Source organism: Vulpes vulpes, chromosome 15 (genome assembly GCF_048418805.1).
Source record: "Vulpes vulpes isolate BD-2025 chromosome 15, VulVul3, whole genome shotgun sequence".
Lineage (NCBI taxonomy): Eukaryota > Metazoa > Chordata > Mammalia > Carnivora > Canidae > Vulpes > Vulpes vulpes.
The window spans coordinates 85,584,136-85,598,573 of record NC_132794.1 but is presented as its reverse complement, the minus strand read 5'-3'; the positions used below and the strand labels follow the sequence as shown (position 1 = coordinate 85,598,573).

The 14,438-nt window shown below is 37.8% G+C and overlaps 1 protein-coding gene and 1 pseudogene across 4 annotated transcripts in view; one reads left to right on the top strand and one right to left on the bottom strand.

Moving 5' to 3' along the window:
* The window catches only part of PLCE1 (phospholipase C epsilon 1), a 310,445-nt gene that overhangs the window by 270,921 nt on the left and 25,086 nt on the right, over nucleotides 1–14,438 (bottom strand). The gene's annotated exons all lie outside the window — the stretch shown is intronic.
* On the top strand, nucleotides 14,105–14,359 carry LOC112914016 (NADH dehydrogenase [ubiquinone] 1 alpha subcomplex subunit 3 pseudogene; annotated as a pseudogene).

Below are 14,438 nucleotides of genomic sequence, written 5' to 3'. Positions count from 1 at the left end.
TCTCTCTTTTCCTGTTATCCCGAAGAAGTAGCAACCCCTCCTCCCTTATATATATGGCCCTCAAGTGCAATCATATGCAATCATCATATGCTCTAGCATATGCAGTCTTCACAACTATCTTAAAAAAAATCAGAGGTGGGCAACCCAGGTGGCTCAGCGGTTTAGCGCCACCTTCAGCCCAGAGCCTGATCCTGGAGACCCAGGATTGAGTCCCATGTCAGGCTCGCTGCATGGAGCCTGATTCTCCCTCTGCCTGTGACTCTGCCTTTCTCTCTCTGTGTCTCTCATGAATAAACAAATAAAATCTTTAAAAAAAAAAATCAGAGGACACCAGATACTTCACAGGGAGTCAATTGGCCCACAATGAGCAGCAATGTACTGATTCAACTTAAGCCTTCCACCTTTCACATCCTCCTCCCAGCTTGGTTTCTTTTTTATTTTCTTTGGGGAAAAAAAATGCCTCTATTATTTTTGGAGATATATGCTCAGTGTAAACCAACTCAAATGATGCAGAAAACACAAAGAAAAAAATTTTCAACTTAACATAAATCCCACTATCCAGAGATAACCACTATTAATAGTTTGAGGAAATCCCTTTCAGAAGGCTCCCTATGCATCAACACACAGAGATATAGTATATAATTACACAAGCACCAGATCATGCTGTATATCCTGCTTTACACCTGTTTTTGTGGTTTTTTTTTTACAAATTCAATTCATGAACAGCTTTTCATGCCAAGAACTACATAGATAATTTTATTTTTTTTTATTTTAAAGATTTTCATTTATTTATTCACTAGAGACACACACACAGAGAGAGAGAGAGAGAGAGAGAGAGAGAGAGAGGCAGAGACACAGGCAGAGAGAGAAGTAGGCTCCATGCAGGGAGCCTGACACAGAACTCGATCCTGGGACTCCAGGATCACGCCCTGAGCTGAAGGCAGGTGCTCAACTGCTAAGCCACCCAGGCATCCTAGCATAGATAATTTTAATGGCTTATGGCATTAACTTGGTTTCAATAACTTTGCTCTATTTTTTAGAGTAACTTTTAAAGCCAAAGCCTTCAGACTGACGGTTAATCTGTCCTTTTTTACCTATAGGAGGAAGGTAATTCAAGGCAAGTGCTGCTTAACCCTGTTCTAAGCACTTCAAAATTATTCTCATGTAGTTCTCACTCAACCCTACAAGATAGCATGATGGTTTTAATTTTTTTTTTATTATTTATTTATGTAGTCATACAGAGAGAGAGAGAGAGAGAGAGAGGCAGAGACATAGGCAGAGGGAGAAGCAGGCTCCATGCCGGGAGCCTGACGTGGGATTCGATCCCGGTCTCCAGGATCGCGCCCTGGGCCAAAGGCAGGCGCCAAACCGCTGCGCCACCCAGGGATCCCAGCATGATGGTTTTAAAATATGTCCACAAATTCTCTGATACTCCTTTCAAAAAGTGGAGCCTAACTGTCTTCCCCTTGCATGTGGGCTGTATGTAGTGACTTCCAACATACAGAATGTGATCATTTTGAGAATAGATCATAAAAAGTTATAAAATCATTGGGGTTTCCTCCTTGCTCTTCCTCTCATTTGCTCTGGGGGAAATCAGCTGCCATGTCGAAAACAGAGTTCCAGGGGGCAAGAACCACTGGAGTGAGTCATCTTGGAAGGGGATCCTCCAACACCAGTCCAGGCTTCACATGACTGCAGCCATGGTCTACATGTCTACATATTGATTCTAACCTCATGAGCAAGCCTGAACCAGAAGCACTCAGCTCCCAAATTCCTGAACCACAGAAAATGTGAGATAATAAATGTTTATTGTTTCAAGGCACCATTCTGAGGTAATTTGTTGCACAGCAAGTGAAAACTAATATGGATCATTCTATCGTTATCTACATTTGACAGATTAGAAACCAAAGCAGAAAGAAGCTAGGTCACTTGCTAAAGATCACCCTGCTGGAAAATGATGGAGCAGGATTCAAACCCAAGAAACCTGATTCCAGAATCTATGCTCTTTACTATAGTTATGATGCTTTCTTGCTACCTAGTTTGAAACCTCATGGGTTTGAATTCCTAATGTCCACTGGCTGCAGAGATTCATGGATCCTCTTTTTATTTCAGTTTTGTCTCTGGAAGGCTGAGATCTTTGTTTTGCCTCCAGCTGTAATTAAGACCAAGGACTGAAGACTGCAGCTCAGGTCATTCTTTTATTAACCAAATTCTTATCAAGTACAAAAATAAATGAGGCAGAATCTGTCCTTGATCTCTTTATAAGCTAATAAATCATCAGGTAAAGTACAGTGCAAATAGGGCTATAATCTGGGTTAACACAGAGAAAAGAGCACCTAAATCAGATAGTGGGGACAAGGTGGAAGTTATTGCCAGGGAGGATTTCCTGGAGAAGATGATGATCTAGCTGAAAGATAAGAAGGAATTAGCTAGATAAAGAGGTGGGGTGGACTTTTTAGAAAAGAGCAAATGTGGATTCTCATAGAGAAAAACAGTAAGACATTGGCACCTGGCACTTCAGGCAAATATTTTAACTACTTTGGGTTTGGTTTGATTTCCTCTGCTGTAAGACAGAAATAAAATCAACTATTCCATCAGACTGTGAAGAAAATGCTTTGGAAACCAAAAGTTAAGGGCAAGTGTTTCTTATTCTATGCCTTGTAAAGTTTAGCGGCCCCATTGGTAACACGGTGTTCAATTTACTTTTGCCAGATTGCACTCACTCCACTTACCAGGTTCACTCAAATTTAAATTTCAATTCTATAACTGAGTTGGACTCCCTGAATCCAGCTGCATGACTATGAGCAGGTTATATGATCGATCCCAAATTATACTTTCCATTTCTATGACATTAGAATAAAAATCTATGTATTTTATATGTCAATCAATAAATGTTAATTTTCTACCTACCACCTCTTGGTTTAGGCCTAGGCTATCTGTGAGACAATATGTTAGGTTAAAGTTATAGTTAGCATTAGACAGTTGGCCAAAAAAACCCTGAAGCACTGAATAAAGATCGTAGTCTAATAGTTCTGAAGAAAAAAGAGGTGAAGAAAAAGATTCTTCTTTTCTTAATGTGGTTTGTAGGGAATACTGGAGAAGGACCAGCCTGGGAGAGACCAAAGGATATGTGGGTTAAGAATATGGAAGAACCAGAGGTAACTTGTCAAGGTAGCATTTCCAAGCTGGACATGAGCCAGGATGGGTAATATGTCTAGGAAAATGATTGGCCATGAAGTATGGCTATGGAGATGCAGGGAGTGCTGGAAATCCTAGCCAAAGTAGTAAGACAGGAAAAAAAAAAAAAAAAAGAAAAGGTTTAAGAAGAATCAGAAGTGACATAGAATAAGTTTTCACCTTCAGGATGGAGAAATAACAGTCACAAATAGCCTTGTTAATAAATTTCATGGGCTAAATCAGGCTGGCAAACTGCAGACCAAGGTCCAAATCTGACCTGCTGCTTTTGTAAATAAAATTTTATTGGAACACAGCCATAGCCATTCATTTATGTAATGTCTATGGTTTCTTTTTGCATTACAATGATAGAGTTGAGAAATTGTGACAGAAACCATAAGGCCTGCAAAGCCAGAAATATTCACCATCTAGTCCTTTATACAAAAAGTTTGCCAAACTGTGTGCTAGGTAAATGAGTTAATAAAATGTCTAGTTAGAGCCAAAAAGCTAAGTAGAAGCCTTGACTGCCATCTTCATATATTTGAAGAGCAGAGATGAGGAAAATAGGCTGGTTATTTTGTTTCATAAGGTAGGATCAGGGCCAAAACAAATGAATTATTGAGGAGGTATGCTTTGGCTTAGTGTGATAAAGTATTCCCTAACTTTTAGATCTGTTTAACAAAGGAGAAGCTATTCTGGATGGTAGTCTTCTCCTCGTTGTTGATATAGAGATTTAAATAGAAAGAGGCACAGGGTACACCATAGCAAGTGTTCAATAGGTGTTGAACAAATAACAGAGTGAATGAATACTATCTATAATGGTTAATTATAAAACTAATGTCTCATAAGTATTTACTGAGCATGGAGTGTGTGTCAGGCATGTTCTAAGCACAGTGTACATAATATCTGATTATAATAACATTATCAGTAGAGTGGCAGAAACTAGTAATTGAACCCAAAATCTGTTCACATTTTTTTCAGTAATAGAACCTCTGAATTTTAGCCAACCATATGGCCATCCCTATATCAGCCTTATAGCCCTTATAGTTAGATATAGCCATACCACTAAGTTATTGCTAATTAGATATAAGCAGAAGTGGTTTGCTATTTCTGGGAGATGTCTTTGAACCACAAGGTGTGCCTTTCTCCTCCACTTTTCTCCTTTCTGCTGGCTGGAGGGAAGGCATGATGATTGGAGCTGAAGCAGCTATCTTAGACCATGAGGTAAACTAAGAATGGATGCCTTTCATAAAGAAATAAGATACAAACCTGGGTGGTTGTTTCCTGGATTTGAGGGAAAGAAAAATAAAATTTTATGTTGTTTAAGCCACCAGTATTTTAGGTTTTCTGTCACATCCAAACCTTTTCCTAATTAATAAAGGAATACTATTATCACCCCCATTTAATGGATGATGTTCAGAATATTTGAATGGCTTATCTAAAAGTAGAGATGTGATATAACAAAGAAACTATAGAGAGAATTCCTGCATTATAGAGAAAGTTATATTCACTAATTTGCAGTATGTCTCCAATTTTATGTTTCTTTTTTTCAATTTTGTTTCTAAACCAGATGAAATCCTTTGTGCCATAAAGAATTAAATGAGAAAAATGTTAAATACAAGCACATTGTTTTTTATGATTGTAAATGTCAGAAGGAGGTGGGATCTAACAACAACAAAAACTATCAGACAACTGTCAATTATTTATTAAGCACCTGTCACATTCCAGAGTTCAGAAGCAAGGTTCAGAAGCAGGAGGTCAGTAAAGCTCTGATGGAGGGGGATTTAAGCTTGAACTTTACAAGAGGTAGCAATTACTAATATGTATCATCAAAAAAGAGACCTTGGGTAAAAGGAACAGTGTACAGAAAGATAAAGAAGTAGGAAAATACAATGCATAACTATGAATTCATCTGAAGCTCTTAGGAAAACATTTAATTCAATCAAAGAAAGCAAAAGTAATTTCATCATCATAGAAAGAAATACTAGGACAACTGTCAGAGCTAGTAATAGGATGTAACAGTCCTATTTCATCTTTAAACTTAAAGGATTTTATAGATGCACTTATGGTATCACATATATGACAGATAAACAACCATGCCACAGTTATTTACTTATGCATTCTCTTCCCCAAAGCCCACTCTGCAAAGAGATTAAAGAAAATATTTTGCCTACACAATCCTTCCTCCCTTTCTCTCTACTGCAGGCACACCCACACCCAAACCCTACAGGATGAGTCAGTCTTCACTTTCTTCTCCACTGTCTGCTCCTCCACTCCCTCCTGACCTCCTTTCTCCAAACTATTATGATGGAAACTCCATAACTTACAAAGAAACAAAGCTTTTAAAACATTCTCCAAAGGCACTGGTGTACTATTCCTGGGTTCTTTTCCAAGGCCCAGACTTAACCTTTTATGACTTTCACCCCCTTTATCAGAAAAGTTTCAAAGTCTGGGATGCTATACTTGTGACCCAGAAAACCCAGAGATACCCCAATCTTTATATACTGAGTATATTAGATATCAGGAGTTAACTGATAGGTAGATGACAAAGATATACAAATATTTTTGAGCTAATACATTGATGAGGTCGCCAATATAGTAAAATGGAGGATTACAAAAAAGTTTGCTCATAACAGGTTAATTCTCAATTGTAAAACTCACAAAGAAAGGAAATCCTCACTGCAAACACAGTCTCCATCAGCCTGCAAATGACCCCTCTCACCTTATTGCTCTCCCAGAAATACAGAGTCATAGACATTACTAGAACTTTAAGCGAAGAGTGGAAGCAGATAGGATTGCAATGTTGTGACACTTACAGGATTCCCTCTCCTTTGCTGTAGTACAATCATGTCAAGAAATTCTGGAGTTCTGTGTATGCGCGTACACACACTCATGCACACAAAGATGCATGTTTTTGATAAGAGACGTAAAGGGAGAAAAGTGAGTAGCAGAAGGTGGCATTAGATCCTCCATGATTTAGTCCTAGTCTATTTTCTCCTGCTTCATCTCTAACCGATACCCCCAAGGAGAAGATCTCCTGTCATACTAGTCTTTTTTTCCATGTATGGAACTAGCCTAGCATTAATGCCTCTGTGCATTTTCCTTTCCATTGTTTTCTAACTCTGCTAAGACTCCCTAGCCCAGTGTAAATGGCATCTCCCCCCTGTAGCCCTCCCTGACGCTGACTGGACAGCATTAATTGCTCTCATCTGTTTCCCACAGTTCTCCCTACCTTTCACCAGTACAGCATGTCATGAAACACTATACCGTAGCTACCGATTATATAGGACTACTGCTTGGATTGAAAGCTTGTGAAGAGCAGAGACCTTGCATCCTTAGATTTAAGGGTTTTAGAAATACTCTGCACCCTACATTCCTGGCACAGTATCAAGGTATATAGTCCCAATAGACATTTTATTCTTTCTTTTCCATGGCTCTTGGAACCCACTCCTTGTCCATTAGTACCTGGATTCCTGAAGAGCTTTCAGTTTCCTAAATGTTAACCTCCTCCTATTTCAGTCCATCCCATATAATTTTCAGAAAAATATTCCCTCACTTCTCAGACTTTTGGCTAAGAGAAAGTGCAGAAAAATACTTCCCAAACATTATTCTCATCATATTGTCACTCCTTTACTTGAGAAAAAACATAGTGCCTGTTATCTAGTACAGTAAATCCACACCTTACCCCAATCTGGAGAATATCAATTTAAAAAATTCCTATAGCAGTAGGGTCCACAACAGCCAGACTACGGAAAAAGCCCAGATGTCTGTCCATTGACAAATGAATGGATAAAGAAGATGTGATACACACACACACACACACACACACACACACACACACAGAGGAATATCACTCCGTCATCAAAAAGAATGAAATCTTGCCATTTACGACAACATGGATGGAAGTAGGAAGTATTATGCGAAGTGAAATAAGTCCATCAGAAAAAGACAAATACTATATGATTTCACTCATATGTAGAATTTAAGTAACAAAACAGATGAACATAGTGAAAGGAAAGGAAAAATAAAATACGATAAAAACAGAGAGGGAGGCAAACTGTAAGAGACTCTTAACTATAGGAAACAAACAGGGCTGCTGGAGGGGAGTTCAGTGAGGGGATAGAGTAATTGGGTGATGGGCATTAAAGAGGGCAGGCGATGTAATGAGCACTGGGTATTGTTATATGCAATTAATGAATCACTAAATTCTACCCCTGAAACTAATAATATACTATATTTTAACTAAACTGAATTTAAATTAAAACTTAAAAAAAACAAAAATCAAGAAAAAATAGAAACCATTTGAACTGAATGAAGATGTTAATATCAGAATTTGCTAAAGCAGTACATACATACATACATACAAATCAATGCCCTCTGCTTCTATCTTAAGAAACTAGAGAAATGGGCAGCCCGGGTGGCTCAGCGGTTTAGCACTGCCTTCAGCCCAGGGCGTGATCCTGGAGACCCGGGATTGAGTCCCACATCAGGCTCCCTGCATGGAGCCTGCTTCTCCCTCTGCCTGTGTCTCTGCCTGTATTGCTGCCTCTCTCTGTGTGTCTCTCATGAAAAAATAAATAAAATCTTAAAAAAAAAATAAACTAGAGAACAAATGAAATCTGAAGAAAGAAAATAAATGATACAGAAAGATCAAAACATTTATGAAATAAAAAGCTGATTCTTTAACAAGATCAATAAACTTAATAAAACTCCTATCATACTGATCAGGAAGAGAGAAGACACAGATGATCAATATTCAGGAATGAGAAAAGTAATATCACTATAGATTTTATAGGTAATAAAAGGATAATTAAGGAATATTATTAACAGTGTTATACCTATAAATTTTCCACTCAAATGAAATAGACAAATTCCTTGAAAGTCACAAACTACCAAAACTTATTCAAGAAGAAACAGAAAAATTGAATGACTTTTAATTTATTAAAGAAATTGAATTTGCCGTTAAAATCTAACCTTAAAATAAAACCCAAACAACAAAACTTCAGGCCAAGATGGTTTCACTGGTGAATTTTACCAAACATTTAAAGAAAATATAATACAAATTCTACCCAAACTCTTCCAGAAAATTGAAGAGGAGGGGATATTTTCCAATTCATTCTGTGAGGGCAAATCTCTGCCCTGAGATCAAAAGTAGACAAAGACATTACATGAAAAATACTATAGATCAATGTCCCTTGTGAGCATAGATGTAAAAATTCTAAAGAAATATTTAGAAATTACGGATCCCTGGGTGGCGCAGCGGTTTAGCGCCTGCCTTTGGCCCGGGGCTCAATTCTGGAGACCCGGGATCGAATCCCATGTCGGGCTCCCAGTGCATGGAGCCTGCTTCTCCCTCTGCCTATGTCTCTGCCTCTCTCTCTCTCTCTCTCTCTCTGTGTGTGTGTGACTATCATAAATAAATAAATAAAAGAAATTAAATGTACCAATATATAAAAAGGTTAATACATTAGTACCAAGTGGGGTTTAATCCCTGGAATGAAAGTTTAACATTCAAAACTCAATATAAATTATATTAATAAACTAAAAAAAAGAGAAAAGCTCCTGCAGGAACTTTGCTTGGGACTGGTAATGTAAATTAATGTATCAATTTGGAGGGAAATATCATTTTAAAAATATTGAGGTTTTTGTTTTATTAAGATTTTATTTATTTATATGACAGAGAGAGAGAGAGCAGGTGTGGTTGTAAGTACAAGCAGGGAGACCGGGAGAAGCAGGCTAGCAGGGAGGCAGATGTGGGGATTGATCCTCCAACTCTGGGCTCAAGGCCTGAGTCAAAGGCAGAGGCCCAAGTGACTGAGCACCCAGGCGCCCCCAATATTGAGGTGTCTAATCCATAATCATGATATAGCTAGCTAACACTAGAGTTCTTTCTCTTTCTCTCCATATATATATATATATATATGTATGAAGAATATACGTATGGGCATGCATATATATATATGCACATAGATATAATATCTATATATATGCAGATATATATATATCTTTTGCCATTTGCTATTTTATTGTGATTTAAAAGCTTTCCATAAAACAATATCTGATATCCTCAGAGCTAATATTTAAGTTGAAATACCTTTATATTATAACTGCCCTGGACATCTAATAGTATTTTAAAAATAAAATATTGGGAAAAAGATGTGCCCTATACTTAAAGTGGCTTTTCTTAAAAGATTTTATTTATTTATTCATGAGAGACACAGAGAGGCAGAGACACAGGCAGAGGTAGAAGCAGGCTCCATGCAGGAAGCCCAATGTGGGACTCGATCCCGGGTCCACAGGATCACTCTCCCTGGGCTGAAGGTGGCGCTAAACTGCTGAGCCATCCAGGCTGCCCTTAAACTGACTTTAAACTGTGTTTAGGTGAATTAACTCCTGCATGTTTCTTGTTTTTATTAATAGGACATATTGTGTGATAGCTGGGCCTGGCAGCTGTCTCAGTTATGAGTGACACTATAAGAGCAAACTCAAAAAAAGAAAACTCTAGATCCTGGGGTAGTGGAGAGCCCTTCTTGACTATTTTCTGTATATCATGGATGCAAGAGCTGCTGCATGGCCACACTGTTTATACAATGTGTGTGCTGTTTATGGAATGTCACACAGCTGAACTGCATTTGCTCAAAGGAGGCAGCAGCGGACAGTGGCTGAGTAAACTGGTTATGCTGTGTAGAGGTGGTGGCAGAGTCAACCACGTAGTTCTGTGGAACCTACGCAGGAAAATCAAGTCATGCATGGTATTGTCTGAATATGAACTATTTTTTTAAGATTTTATTTTATTTATTTGAGAGAGAAAGAAAGCATGAGAGAGCGAGCATGGGAGGGGGAGAAAGGGGGAGAGAGAGAGAGAGAGAGAGAGAGAGAGAGAGAGAATGAGCAGGAGGGAGGGTTAGAGGGAGAAGCAGACTCTGCTGAGCAGGTAGGAGCCCAACGCAGGACTTGATCCCAGCACCCTGGGATCATAGCCTGACCTGAAGGCAAACGTTCAACCGACAGAGCAACTCAAGCACCCTAAATATGAACTCTTAATAAATTATTAAAACAAAGGATTATTTCATAGTCCCTCAACAATTTTTGGTTCATCTGGAACTTTCATAAAGGTGCTAAAGAGCTACCAAGGCATTAGACCAAGGAAGTCCAGAGAAGAGAGTCTGACATTTGCTGCCACTTTGTTCCACAATGAATTTACTGCTTTGAAAATGATGGCTGAGAGGATGAGACACAGATTACTAGTTTATTATAAAACTATAACTCAGGAACAGCCAGATGGTAGAGACGCATAGGGCAAGGCATAGGACAATGTCAAGTAGCTTCCATGCCCTCTCCAAGCACACTACCTTCCCCAAATCTCCATGTGCTCACCAACAGAAATCTCCACGTATATTTTTTAAAAATTTATCTCAGTAATATTTTGTATTTATCTATAGAGGTCTTGAATATCTTTTGCTAAATTTGCTCCTATGATAGTGTTGCCATTATATGCAGAATTATTTTATGTTTCATTTTCCAGTTGTTTGCTGCTAGTATGCAGGAATACAACTGAATATTGTGTGTAAACAATACAACTTATACTCTTGCTAAATTCAATTATTACTTCCATAGATATTTTGTAGATGACTTAGAATTTTCTATACAAATACCATGTCATCTTCATATAAAGAAAGTTTTACTTATTTCTTTTCAAAATGCATACCTTTTATTCTTGCCTATTGCACTGGCTGGGATCTCCAATTATGATACCAATATAAGTATAAAGACCATACATCTTTGCCTTATTCTCAGTCTTTGAGGGAGAGTATTTAATACATCACAATTTAATATTATGTTAACTGTGTCTTACAAATATCTTTTATTAAACTAAGGATGTTTCCTTGCATCCTTCATTTGCTAGAAGTTTTTATTACAAATGAGTTTTTGCTTTTCCTCCACTTATTAAGATGACTATATGAGTTTTCTCCTTGGTAAACTATACTGATTGATCTTCAAGTAATGAAACAATCTCACAAATTCATGTAAAATGTAAAGGACCTAGAGTAGCCAAAATAGTTAAAAGAACAAATTGGAGGAGCCGCCTGGGTGGCTCCCCGGTTTAGCACCACCTTCAGCATGGGGCATGATCCCGGAGTCCCGAGATCAGATTGAGTTCCACATCCGGTTCCCTGCAAGAAGCCTGCTTTCCCTCTGCCTGTGTCTCTGTCTCTGTCTCTGTCTCTGTCTCTCCCTCTGTATCTCTCATGAATAAATAAATAAAATCTTTAAAAAAAAAAAAAAGAACAAAACACACACACACACACAAAAGAACAAATTGGAGAACAAGTTACACAGTTTGATTTCAATACTACTACAAAGCCACAGTAATCTAAACAGTGTGTTACTGGCAAAAGGATAGAAATTTAGATCAATAAAATAGAATATCCAGAAATACACCTATACACAGTCAATTGGCTTTTGAACAAAGATGCAAAGGTAATTCAGTGGGAAAAGGATAGTCAATAAATAGTACTGGATCCAAATAGAAAAATAATGAACATCAACCCCTATATCGCACCACACACAGTAATTAATTCAAAATAGATTATAAAGCTAAAACTAAAATCTAAAACTGTAAAACATTTAGAAGAAAACAGGAAAAATCTTCATAACTTCGGGATGCTGAAAAATTTCTTAGGACACAAAGGGCACTAACCACAAAGAAAAAAAAATAAAATGGACTTAATCGAAAGTTTTTAAAAAATTTGTAAACTTCGGTTCTTCAAGAAAGAAAGAAAGAAAAGGAAGGAAGGAAGGAAGGAAGGAAAGGAGGAAAGGAGGGAGGAAGGGAGGAAAGAAGAATGAAAAGCCCCAGAGTGGGAGAAAATATTCACAAAACACATGTGAAAAAAAAACAAAAAACAAAAAACAAAACATACATGTGAAAAAGTTCCTGTATCCAGAATATACATAAAACTCTTATAACTCAGTAATAAGCACTTAACACAATTTTTAAAAAATGAGCAAGAGACTTGAACAGATACTTCATAAAATAACATACATGAATATTTCTATATGAAAAAAATATGATGTTCAATCCCTTCCTCACACCACACACAAAAGTTAACTCAAAATGGATCACAAAATGGATCCTAAGTGTAAAAGTCAAAATTACAAAACTTCTAATAGGACACATAGGAGAAAATTTTTACAACTACTGGAGTAAGCAGAAATTTCTTAGAATGAACACAAAGTACAAATCACAAAAGAAAAACAATTGATAAACTGCAACACAATTAAAAACATCTGCTCTGCAAAGGCAAGCCATTATTGTATGGCAGAAAATATTTGTAAGATAAATATCTAATAAAGGATATGCATCCAGAACACATAAAAAACTCTTACAACTCAGTAATAAGTAGACAGACAACACTATTTTTCAAAAAGGGCAAAAGTTTGAATAAGCACTTTATAAAAGAATACAATTGGCCTACAAGCACACAAAATGATGTGCAATGTTATTAGTCATCAGGGAAATACCAATTAAAATCACAATGAGATAGAACTTCATTCCCACTAGCATTGCTAACATTAAAATGGCTGGCCATACTAAAGTTGGTACAAACTTGGAGAGCCTGGATATTGTGGTGGGATATAAATTGGTAGAGCCACTTTTGAAAACAGTTTGGCAGCTTCTTATAAAGTTAAATATACATTTACCAGATGACCCCAAAATTCCACTGGTAGAAGAAAAATAAAAGCATACATCCACAAATAGACTTGTATGCAAATGTCTTTAGCAGTTTTATTCATAACAGCCCAAACTGGAGAAAACCTAAAAGCCTATCAACAGATAAATAAACCACCTGTGGTATAGTCATACAATCAAAGACTGCTCAACAATAAAAAGAATGATCCCCTAATTATGTAACATATGTGGATGAATCTTAAAAACATTAGGTTGTATCAAAGAAGCTAGGCACTGAATGATTCCATTTATTTGAACCTTTAGACCTGTGCTAATGTAGTAGCTTCTAGCCATATGTGGCCATCTGAGTTTAAGTAAAAAACTTAATTTAAATTAAGGAGAATTAAAAATTCAGCTCCAAAGCTGCACTAGCCACATTTCAAGTGCTCAATAGTCATATGTGACTCATTGCAACTGTAGAAAACAGCACAGATAAGATGATAAAATGGCACAAAGGAGTAGTAGCTGCACAGGTGTACACTCCTCCAACTGTATACTTTACCTCCTATCAGCTTTTCAAGTGGACTGCAGGCTGCATTTCAATACCACTTGTGCTCTCGGCCAGGCACCTCCAAGCACTGAACAACCTGCTCAACTGCATAATATGGTGCTAACATAGCACCAGGGCAGTGGAATCATTCAATCTGAGTTTGGATCCCATCTCCATTTAACTTTGCTAAGGCTTAGTTCTTATATTTGTGACATGGGAGGAAATAATAGTTTCTCATGTAACCCTCACAATAATCCTATAAAGTGGTAATCTGTCAAAAAATAGTACCCTTTATTCTTATCATTATATCCAGTGTCATCACATATTTCTGCCTGATGTAGAACCATGTTTATTTCTTTTAAATCACTTCCCAGGACTACAATAACAAAGGCTCAATAAATATTTGCTCATATATTGTTTTGTATAGAATATTACTTGTACGCAAAAGGTGATTTTTTTATCTCATCCAGTGGAAGCAGCTAAATTAGTTTTTAAGTTTAGCTCTACAAATATACTGGGTGTTGGCACATGTGCAAGGCACTACATGGCTCCACAGGAAGAAAAAGACACAATCCCTGCCTACAGCAAAATCCTTCACTATTACAGAGCCATAAAGAAAAAACTTAGGATATGAGCTGATATCATAAAATACTGAATAACCCAGGCAGTTAAAAAGTCAAAGAATTGGCCGCCACCACAGAGATCAGATGGCTGGGAGACTCGCCACCTTCCTCAAGGATGCCTGGGCCAAATTGCCGGTGCTGCTCGCATCCTTCACCATTGGAGGCCTCACTGTGATTCTGCCCACCCTCAGTCCCTTCGCCAAATATGCCACCATGATCAACCAGGCCATGCCCTACAACTATCCAGTGCCCCTCTGAGATGATGGGAACATGCCTGACGTGCCCAGCCACCTCCAGGACCCCCGGGGCCCCAGCCTGGAGTGGCTGAAGAAATTGTGAGCATCTCCCGGTGACATGGAGGCAGCCCCTCCTCTGTAGCCAATAAAATGCACAGAGTAACCCCAGGGGGGAAAAAAGT